This window comes from Octopus bimaculoides, chromosome 4 (genome assembly GCF_046866305.1).
Source record: "Octopus bimaculoides isolate indiv1 chromosome 4, ASM4686630v1, whole genome shotgun sequence".
NCBI classification, from domain to species: domain Eukaryota; kingdom Metazoa; phylum Mollusca; class Cephalopoda; order Octopoda; family Octopodidae; genus Octopus; species Octopus bimaculoides.
Window position 1 is genome coordinate 79879709 of NC_142931.1, and position 12500 is coordinate 79892208.

At 35.0% G+C, this 12500-nt stretch overlaps 1 protein-coding gene and 1 non-coding gene across 3 annotated transcripts in view; both read left to right on the forward strand.

Annotated features, from left to right (window-relative positions):
• LOC106883964 (beta-1,4-N-acetylgalactosaminyltransferase bre-4) overlaps nucleotides 1–12500 on the forward strand; it is a 1203892-nt gene that overhangs the window by 151615 nt on the left and 1039777 nt on the right. The gene's annotated exons all lie outside the window — the stretch shown is intronic.
• Nucleotides 6441–6629, forward strand: LOC128247754 (U2 spliceosomal RNA). The gene has a single exon (XR_008264103.1). It is a non-coding gene; the product is annotated as a U2 spliceosomal RNA (small nuclear RNA).

A 12500-nucleotide genomic window follows, 5' to 3' on the forward strand; every position in this document is an offset into this window, starting at 1 on the left:
TCTGAAAGTGTTCCACTATGGTATGTTCTGATTATTAAATTCCATCAAGGAGTCAACATGCTGTGTAACACAAAAAAAAAAAAAAAAATTAAGATCTTCTGTGAAGCTGGATTTCCTTAGAGTTTCTTTGGATTTGCTTGTTTCGTTGTACACCTATCTCTGTCTTATGAAATTATTGCTTCTACAAAGGTTAGTTAACTTCATTACATTGGATAATGGGAGTATCAAAACTGCAGCATCTACACACACACACACACACACACACACACACACACATATATATACACACACACACACACACACACATTCACACACACACACACACACACACACACACATTCACACACATGAGGCGGCGAGCTGGCAGAAACGTTAGCACGCCGGGCGAAATGCTTAGCGGTATTTCGTCTGCCGCTACGTTCTGAGTTCAAATTCCGCCGAGGTCGACTTTGCCTTTCATCCTTTCGGGGTCGATTAAATGAGTACCAGTTATGCACTGGGGTCAGTATAATCGACTTAATCCGTTTGTCTGTCCTTGTTTGTCCCCTCTGTGTGTAGCCCCTTGTGGGTAGTAAAGAAATAACACATATTCACACACACACGCACACACACACACACACGCACACACACACACACACATTCACACACGTATATATACAAACATCAATAGCTACATAGACAAATAAATGTCTGAGAGAGATTTGTGAACAATTGTGCCTTTGCTTTCAGGTTTCGAAGGGACCGATCAATAATTCACTGTATAGATTGTAGTGAGAGTGACAAGGTATTATTGGTAAAAGTTGGTTGTTGGAACAAATGTCAGAATGGACTATGATCGAAAGCAAAACTTATCAGTTTTCTTCCCTATACATACATATTTCACCAACGTGTATTGCCAAGAGATGTATATACATACACGCGCACAGACATTCATACATATATACACATTGATATGTCGAAGCATGTAAGTACGTATATCATACACATATACAAACATACATATATATGTACTTATATATATATATATTCTTTTATTCTTTTATTTGTTTCAGTCATTTGACTGCAGCCATTCTGGAGCAGCACCTTTAGTCAAACAAATCAACCCCAGGACTTATTCTTTGTAAGCCTAGCACTTATTCTCTTTTGCCGAACTGCTAAGTTACTGTAAACATACCAGCATCAGTTGTCTAGCGATGTTGCAGGGACAAACACAGACACACAAACGTATGCATATATATATATATATATATATATATATATATATATATATATATATATATATATATATACATACATATATATACCATGGGCTTCTTTCAGTTTCCGTCTACCAAATCTACTCACAAGGCTTTGGTCGGCCCGAGGCTATAATAAAAGGTGCCATGTGATTGGTAAGCAAGCTACTTTCCACACAGCCATTCCTGCACCTATTCACACAGCCACTCCTTCTCCTATAAATGTGTATAATCTATAATCAAGGCACATCAAGTCATAGGATGCCAGAAATGGCTAGATATGATAACAGAGCACACAGTGAAAGAACAACATGGAAGACATCAGGTGTCGGTTGGATACTGTAAATATGCAAGCACCAAATTCAATTTAAACCATAGATCCAATTCAAGGGTGAGTCCTCGGTGTGGTATAGGTATAAAAAGCAAGCACAAATTGTGTTTATAACAACTGTTTCAGGAGAATGGTGCAGGAGTGGCTATAGGCACAGGAGTGGTTGTGTAGTAAGTAGCTTGCTTACCAACCACATGGTTCTGAGTTCAGTCCCACAGCATGCCAACTTAGGCAAGTGTCTTCTACTATAGCCTCAGGCCAACCAAAGCATTGCAAGTGGATCTGGTAGATGGAAATTGAAAGAAGCCAGTCGTATATATATATATATATATATATATATATATATACAAAAACTCACCTGTGAGGTTTTTGCTAAGACTGTTAACAGATACTATATATTTTATAAAATCTTGTTTTATAAATATATATATATATATATATATATATATATATATATATATATATATATATATATAATATATATAGTAAATCCCAAAAAGAACAAACATATAAAAACAACAATGCGAGGACGTGGTACATGTAATGTATTAGCAGATGCTTAGGAAAGGAAAGAAAGATGGTTTAACTTTTCAAGCAGACGCTCTTCTTCAGAAACAGAGGAAAGTCCAATAGAAGGGAAGACAGAGGAAGAAAATCGCCAATAATTCCTATGTGGCTTATGTACATGTTTGTATGCTTGTATTTGTCTCCCCTCCATCACTTGACAACTGATGTCGGTGTGTTTGCGTCCACATATCTTAGCAGTTCAGCAAAGAGACTGATAAAAGAAGTACTAGTTTTACAAAGAATAAGTCCTGGGGTCAATTTGTTCAACTAACGGTGGTGCTCCAGTATGGCCACAGTCAAATGAATGAAGCAAATAAAAGAGTATAAGAGAGTCATAAAAGATTGCATCATAACATACAATTCTCCATCATCAGGTAAAATTTGAAACATTTATGTGGTCATGACCAGCATTGGTTGGACTATATACACACACACACATGCTATTGGACATTTTACTGCACCAACAAGTTACAGGGACAGAAACAAAGCAACACCGGTTGTCAAGTATTTCGAGGGAACAAAACCAACACAAACACAAAAACACGCAATCATATCTATATATATGTATATGTATATTTTGTATTATATATAAGCAAAAGTATGGCTGTGTGATAAGGAGCTTGCTTCCCAGCCACATGGTCCTGGGTTCTTTCCCACTGCATGGCATCTTGGGCAAGTATCTTTTACTATAGCTTCAGTCTGACCCAAGCCTTGTGAGTGGATTTGGTAAATGTAAACTGAAAGAAGCTTGTTGTGTATATATATATATATACACAGATCTTTTCACTATAACCAAAACACAAAAGATCTATCAAATGTCATCATTTCTAAAAATAGCCAAACACCTACTAGGGTTCAAAAATCTTATCCCTATAACCAAAACACAAAAGATCTATCAAATGTCATCATTTCTAAAAATAAATTTGGCATCAATTCTAAAAATAGCCAAACACATACTGCTGCTGTCCAAAGGAATTGGTATAAAAGACAGAAAACCAGCCAGTCTATTACAGTCTGTTACAGTCTGTCATACCGGCCATGATGAAATACCACAAGGTATAGAAAATACGTATTCGCCTTTATATATTTATATATTTAATCCTTTATATTGAACACTCAGTATTTCATATATTCAATATGACATCTTCCATATATTCAATAAGACATTCAATACTTCATTTCATTGTACCATCCATCTTTTTTTATATTATATATTATATATTCCATATTCTATATCCCACATAAATTTTACAAGAATATAAATAAAAAACATAAAAAACAGACAGAGTTGGAACTCTTTTAAATAAAATAATATATTTATATATATATATCATCATCATCATCATCATCATCGTTTAACGTCCGCTTTCCATGCTAGCATGGGTTGGACGATTTGACTGAGGACTGGTGAAACCGGATGGCAACACCAGGCTCCAATCTAAATTTGGCAGAGTTTCTACAGCTGGATGCCCTTCCTAACGCCAACCACTCAGAGTGTGTAGTAGGTGCTTTTACGTGTCACCTGCACGAAGGCCAGTCAGGCGATATTGGCAACAGCCATGCTCGAAATGGTGTCTTTTATGTGCCACCCGCACAAGCCAGTCCCGGGGCACTGGCAACGGTCTCGCTCGAAAATCCTACGGAAGCCAGTCAGGCGGTACTGGCAACGGCCACACTCAAAATGGTGCATCTTATGTGCCACCCGCACAAGAGCCAGTCCAGGGGCACTGGCAACGATCTTACTTGGCTTGCCGGGTCTTCTCACGCACAGCACATTTCCAAAGGTCTCGGTCAGTAGTCATCACCTCGGTGAGGCCCAATGTATATATATATATTTATATATATATATATGTATGTATATATTTATATATATATATATATATGTATATATATATATATGTATATATATACACACGTTCTGTTATTACACACACACTTGCAGACCCTCGCGCACGCACACATATTCACCTCCCTTTTTCACTCTCCTGTCTTAGAAAGAACTTTTCCTCTACCACTTCCTCTTCCGGTCCTTCCACAATGTAACCTCGTGGACATCGGTGCTGATTTTTTCTTCCTCCATTTTTCCCTTCTTTGAACTTTCCTTGTTTCCGACGAAGAGCTCAGCTCGAAACGTCATACTCTCTCTCTTTCCCTTCCCGAGCGTCTAGTAACACTATCCGTATCACGTCCTCACGTTGTTGTTTTTTGTTATTGTCTTTTGTCTGTTTTTTTTAACTTATATATATATATATATATATATGATGGGCTTGTAGGTGGTGGTGATGCTGGCTGATGTGATTTTGTGGCTTGCTGGTATGCCGAGAGAGATCCACCTCTGTTTCACATATTTTATAAGTACAGCTGCCTTTGCTCTTGACTCATGCATTCTCGATTCTGTTGATCTCTATTTCCCACATTTTGAAAATACACTTCTCTTTAGTCCTAGCTCATTTGCTCTATCCTTTGCTGATTTCTCTCCCTCCTATGCCGTAAGATATGCTCCCTCTCCTCTTGGCATATTTCATTTCTTCTCTGTCTCACCCTCACATGATTTTGATTCCTTATTTCCTCCTGCTGTTTCTCGTGCAACCGTTCTCATGCTGTGTCCCTCATGTGATTGTCCATATTTTAAAACTTGTCATTAAAACAATAATTTTCCAAACTATTTCAGAGTATTTCAATTGAGAAACGTATATGAATATATTGGACAATTTTTGTTTAAAAGGTGAAAATATTTCTGAAATACTCACCTAATATGCAAGGATACAATATTTAGGATACAGTAATTAATCATATTTAAGAAAACTAAAAAGTAAAAGGAAAAATTAGAATTAATATTTTTGATTTTGTTCAGCTCTATAAATTTTTTCCTTTTTTAAATGCTTTCATCCTTTACTTGATACAAGAGAAAAGAAATTGGAAAAACCCTGACCAAAACAGAGAAATTGTAACTTAACAAAAAATATAGAAAGAGAATGAAAAGGTTGTATTCAAAAGCCAAAAGATTTTTTTAGCTGCGGTATAATTTTATAATTAAAACAAATTCAAAATTTAAATCTTGGAACATAAGACTTAACATGTTATCTGGTGTATGGCCAAATTCAAATGGGTAGAAGACCTAAAACAAATGTTAGTGTGTGTGTGTGTGTGGTTGAGCCTTTAATAGCCAGGGGTTAATTTCAGTTCAATCATAGAAAGTAATTCATATACCTATCAACCACTCCTTCTCACTCACCCTCTTTCTCTCTCACTTCCTCTCTCCCTTGGTTGACACACATGGCGAATTTAAGTATCTTAATTTTCTCATTAAGATTGTTACTGATTTGGTGGTCCAGTAGGCATGGGTGTTGAGAAGTAGTAATGCAACACATTTCTTTCAGATATTTCAAAAGATCTAGTTAGAATTTCTTATTTAAGCAACAGAATTTCTTTCAACAATTTCTTCTTCTTAAGCATGAAACACATATCAGGTACATACAAAAGATAAATTGGTAATAATAAATAGAAAGGAATTGAGAAAATGAAAGGTGGCGTGGCGGTATGTATTCCTGTGTTGAAAAGATTTAGAGCATGCTAAAAATGGTGAAAGTTAGTTTCATTTGTATGTTGTTTGACTGACAATTGAACTGTAACATCTAACAACAGAGAAGGATTGGGTACAGGCAGCTAATTTATGCGAGATATCTGGTGTTTATTTTGTGATGTGGGCGAAGGAGAAAGAGATGGTTTACTTATAGGTTGAGGAAGATTTTATGGTATCCATAAATTTGGAGGAAAACTAAAATTCTTTTTAAATACCAAAGAAAATATTACAAAAATTTTTCAAGAATAGTTTTTTATGATCATTGTTTTAATGACTTTGTTCTCTGCTGGCATGATTTGACAGGAGCTGACAAGCCAAAGGACTGTGGAGCCCATGCCTTCAGGGAACAAGGATAGGGAACAATGATCATGAAAATTTATTTTTGAAAGAACTGAACATTTTTGAAAAATAATTAAAAAAAGAAATTTTGAACTTATGAAAGTTTTTTTTTTAAGCTAAAACTAAAGGTGGAAGTGGTTAAAAAAAATTTAACGGTTTCACATTTTGGAATAAGGGCACCAACATTAGGCAGAGGGGACAAGTCAGTTACATTGACCTCAGTGCTCAGCTGGTACTTTATTTTATTGACCCTGGAAAGGTGAAAGGTAAAGTTAACCTCAGTGGAATTTGAACTCAAAACAAAAAACTGGAAGAAACGTTAAGCAGTTTGTCTGTGCTAGTGATTCTGCCAATTTGCCATTTTGTGATTAAGAATTTAACAGCAGCAGCCTTTTAGCTGCTAAGATCAAAGGGTAGTATCTGTTCTTATTAGCTCAATATCTGATAAAGTCCCTATTTGGAACCATTGATATTAAACTGATTTTTAGAACAAGGTGAAGAGTTAGGGGCTTGTTCTGCCTTTGTAACAGGTTGGCTTGGTATTTCAGTACTTCCAGGATTCAGCCCATTTGACTCATGCTGGTTGCATGTAAAAGCACTGGTGCCAGTGACTCCTCAAAGCAGTCGTGCCAGTGACTCAAAAAAGCACCTGTGCTAGTGACTCATAGAAGCACCTGTGCCAGTGACTTATAAAAGCACCCGTGCCGGTGACTCATACAAGCACCTGTGCTGGTGACTCATAAAAGGTACCCACTTCACTCTCGGAGTGGTTGGTGTTTGGAAGAGCATCCAACTGTAGAAACCAAGCCAAAATCAGACTGGAACCTGGTGCAGCTCTCCAGCTTGCCAGTTCCAGTCAAACCGTCTAACCCATGCTAGCATGGAAAGCAGGCGTTAAACGATGACGATGATGATGATATATATATATATAAAGCACATATATATATATACATATATCTATGTTTACATATATATTAATGTGTTTGCATATGTTATACATATATATACATATACTTAAATATATACACATATATATATGTATATATATATGTATGTGTATATGTATATATATATATATATATATATATATATATATATATATATATATATATATATATATATATATATATATATATATATATACGTACATATATATATATATATATATATGTGTATATATATATATATATATATATATATATATATATATATATATATATATATATATATATATATATATATACATATACATATATATATATATATATATATATATATATATAATGGAGAAATTAGACAAAATGCATAAGTGGATGATGAGTAAAGCACCAGCACAGTTTCGATTACCTACATAAATATATACATACACACACACACACAAGACAGGCTTCCAGATACTTTCCATCTTACTTAATTCCATGCACAAGTCATTAATGCTATAGAAAACTGAGTTTAAACTCTAGCCTAATAGATTCATGTAATTTTAGACAAGATTAACTTATCCTATTGATTTCCTATTGAGTTAGTTTATCCATCTTTCTAATGTTAGTATTGTTGTATCTTGGATATGATGATGGTGGTGTGTAATGAGTGGTGTTGTGGTATGTTCTTGATGAGCGTAGGGTAAGTGGTTGAAGGTAGGCATGGTAGGATTGGCTGACGGGGTGGGTCGGCAAGATGGGTATGGCAGGAGTGAAGTAAGGACTGGTGATGGCATGGTGTACTTTATTGTCCTCCTCATCATTGTCATCACCACCACCTCCATCGCCACAACTATCATCATCATCATGATTATGATCATTGTCATAGACATTGTTGTTGTTGTTGTCATCAACCTATGAGTCATTATCGCTTTGCTCATTATCATTACAACAACCAGCACCACTCACAGTGCCACCTCCACCATCATGATTATGATCATGATAATCATCATCATCACCATCACTACCACCAGCACTATAACTATCATCACCACCACTATCACCATCCTCATCACCATCACTACTACCAAAATCATCGTCATATCATCATCATCATCATCATTATTGCCATCATCATTTTTTATCAGGTCTTCCATATTAGCATGGGTTTGATGGGTTTTTCTAAGATAGCATTCAACAGCCACGTTACTTGAGCATCGAACAAGTATACCTTATAGTACTTGGTTCACATTCTTCTTATAATTCTTTATGCCCAGTTTTGATATTGCCTTTCCTCGTTACAAGGCTGTGAAAATATGTACCAATTAAAAAGCTAACCTTGCAGTTCAACAAACACATATCAATAAAACAAACCCCGGATTAAAATAAGTACTGCGCAAACAAGAGTCAATGTAACTGAGTAAAAGTTTTCAAAAGCAATGCTCCAGTATGACCGCAGTCTGGTGATCTAAACCAGTAGAAGAATATAAAGAATCACTATATTATTATGTTGTATCTTCTTATCATATAATAAAATATTATATTCTATATTTAATCTCCTTTTGTGAATATATCAAGGAAATATATTCAGAATCTCTAAGATATCAATGCCAACGTTGTCTTTAATAACATAACATCTTTAAGTGATTTAAACCCAATATAATATTTGGTAGAAATTAATGATAGGTGATCTCTCCATTTGCCCTTTTTGTGGCACTATCCGGCAATTTCATTAATTAATTTCCAATACTGATATATATTATTCATGCCATGGTTAACTGGTTTATAGCAGACAGTAGTTCTTGTTAGAGTAGAAGACTTTAAGAAAGCCATGCCAAACTCTAATGGGAAATTCATAATTGTACGTCAGATAAGTTAAGTCTTGCAAGGACCAACTTCTAAACTTTATTACTCACAAATCATACCATCTAATACCATAGATTGCTAAATGATTAGTGAATCTCTATGTGGTAACACAGCCTGCTAGAAAAAACAGCCAGTTGCAGCTGCAGGTGCAGGTATTGCTGTGTGATTGAAAAGCCTGCTTTCAAGAGTTTTGGTCTTGGTTTTAGCCCCACTGTGAGGCATCTTAGGCAAGGGTCTTCTGTTATAGGTCCAAGTTAATCAAACCTTGTACCATCATCATCATCATCATCATTTAGTGTATATCTTCCATACTGGCATACATTGGATGGTTTGGTAAGAGCTGTCTAGTCAGAGTTGCATCAGGCTCCATTGACTGTTTTGGCATGATTTCTACAGCTGGATTCCCTTCCTAATGCCAACCACTTTACAAAATTTACAGGGTGCTTTGTATGTGGCGCCAATATCTATCTATCTATCTGTCTGTCTGTTTGTCTGTCTGTCTGTCTGTCTGTCTACTAGTTACTTACCTACCCAAATGGACTAAACAGAACAGGAGACACGCTGTATGGAGAGTCGCTGAAGAGGTCACAAGATGTGTGATGAAAGATTTCCAGACATTGGTCATGAAATAAGAACAATAATAGACAAGTGAAGAATGAATATATAGTGCGTGTATTTATTTGGCAAAAAAAAAAAAAAAATTACCATCTCGAAATTTAACAATATCTGTTTCAATATATGATTTCACCCCAGGAATCTTGCAAAACAAATTCATAAACGTATATAGATTTTATTATGGGGACAGAAGTGTTTATAGGACTTCAAAAAAAAAATAAGTGCTCAATGAAACTGAGATACAGACAAAAAACATTGATTAGAGAATAAAGATCAAATTTGAGTCAACGACTTTATATAACACCATGCTTCCATACATTTCATCATATATAAATGGCCTTCAACATATAAAAGGAATACATATATAAAAGCACAGAAGGTAAAAAATATATATGCACAAAAAAATACAAAATATATAGAAAGGCCTGTCAAGAAAGGGTATATACAAATCAACTAAAATAAGTAATCAAAACGAATTACTAAAACGTGTCAAGCAACTAAAAAATATCAATCAACCAAAAAAATGATACTCATCTGGATATCATCTCTAGTTTGGGCCTGCTTGATAGAACCCAACCTTATGCTCTAAAACCTCCCCATTGTCTTTTGAAGGACCATAAATCTGATTATTTATCAAATCCTTTGATGAGATTAATCTGCCCAACCAAGTCCAATTTGGGCAGAATTAGTAAATATATTATCGATCAGATTATTCCCATCATTAGGGATAAGATTCAACTTCCCCTATGGAACTTTACTGGGGATATTATCTTATGGTTTGACTCCCTTACTGATAATCCTAATTTAGATTTTATCCAATTTGCTATCTTGAATTATTACAATTCCATATCCCCTATATAGCTAAATAAGGTTTTGATTTTTGCTCGGAAATTTGCAAATATCTCTAGTTTGGATATTGATGGAATTTTAGTGGCAAAGGAGACCCTCATCTCCTTCAGCAAGTATAACTGTCGGAGAGCTGATTCCACCAATTTCTTTGATATTACTATGGGGTCCTCAGATTCAGCACAAGTGGCCGATTTAGTGGACCTATACCTCCTTTTGAAGATTAGGGATAGTTTTCCTCTCCTTACTAGGGGATTATATAGGGATGATACAATACGAGTGCAAAAACTTATTTAAAGATAATAACCTATAGCAGGACCAGTCCAAAATTTTCTAACAAAAAAAAAATCATTTTATTTTATTTTATCGCCAAACATTTAGGTGGCTGCTAATCATGGGAATTTTTCTATCTGGTTTTCGAAACCCAGTAAGCAAACTAAATATTATCTACTACATCTAGCCTTACTTCTATATACTTTCAGAAAAGTAGAAGAAAATATGGTTGCAGAAAGGGATCACCTCAGTAAACTTATTTAATATTTTAGGCCCAAAGGACCTAAGGATGGCAAGAGATTACTTTATATACAACTTACATTTGTTAATATTAACCCTAAAATAAGGGGCCTTCGAGATTATAAACCATTTAAGAGAGTAAATTTGGAAGTCTAGTATATATTCTATCGGTCTCTTTTGCCGAACCGCTAATGTTACGATGACGTAAACACACCACCATCGGTTGTCAAGCAATGGTGGGGGGACAAACACAGACACACAAACACACATACATATATATATATATACATATATACGACAGACTTCTTTCAGTTTCTGTCTGCCAAATCCACTCACAAGGCTTTGGTCAGCCCGAGGCTATAGTAGAAGACACTTGCCCAAGGTGCTATGCAGTGGGACTGAACCCGGAACCATGTGGTTGGTAAGCAAGCTACTTACCACACAGCCACTCCTGCGCCTATATGTATATATATATATATATATATATATATATATATATATATATATATATATATATATATATATATATATATATATATATATATATATATATATATATATATATATATATATATATATATATATATATATATATATATATATATATATATATATATATATATATATATATATATATATATATATATATATATATGCACATATATATGTACATATGTATATGTATAAGCGTGTGTATATAACAGGTTGAGTAGTTGTTTCATTCTCTATCAGTTTTATTGCACCATACACATAAACTTGTACACACACACACACACACACAAAGACACGTGAAAGTTTGATATATGCATATGTATGACTGTATATATATGTATATGTATGTATGTATGTGTATGTGTCTGTCTACTTACGTACATATACATACATACATCACTACATCATAATTGCTTTACCACCGACGCCCACACCCCACTGATAGAGATAGAGAATCTATTCTGAGAAATCCCCTTGCTCTTGCTTCCTTAATCTTCTTCGTCTCACCCTTTGAGTTACAGACAGCCTTCCGTTTCTGACTTGTTTACTAGTGAACTTAAAAAGATAGCTTTCCTTTCCAATTAACACTGATGTGACTAACCGAATTCTTATTCTCTCAGCGGTGTTACCAACAACGACAACAACAATAAAATGCAAATCCGGCATCGCCTTTCATCTGCGAACAAATAAAAGGTAAAATTTCATACGCAAGAAAGTAATAATTGCTTTTGTTCCTGGAAGATAAAAGTCAAGCAGGATATTGCTTTCATATGGATTATTTTTCAGGTGTTTTAAACTAAACTAGTTTTAAGATTAACTCAACAAATCTAATAGCTTGGAATCAGAACTACTGTCATGTGGTGTTTGACTAAAGAGATGATGTTATAGGTAGTTGTGGGTCAGTACTGATCAAACAGATCTATGATGGAAGTCTTTCCAGGCGTGAATATACTACCTGTGTTTTTTTTCTTTTCTTTTCTTTTCTTTTCTTGGATACTGGCATAGATGGTTTAAAAGCTTGCATGGTTAAAAAGCTTGCTTCCTAGCCACATGGTTCCAGGCTCAGTTCCACTGCATGGTAGATTGGACAGCTATCTTCTACTATAGATCCAGACTGATAAAAGCCTAGTGAATGGATTTGGTAGAAGGAAACTAAAAAAAGCCTTTCATATACATACAGCGTAACAGTGTGG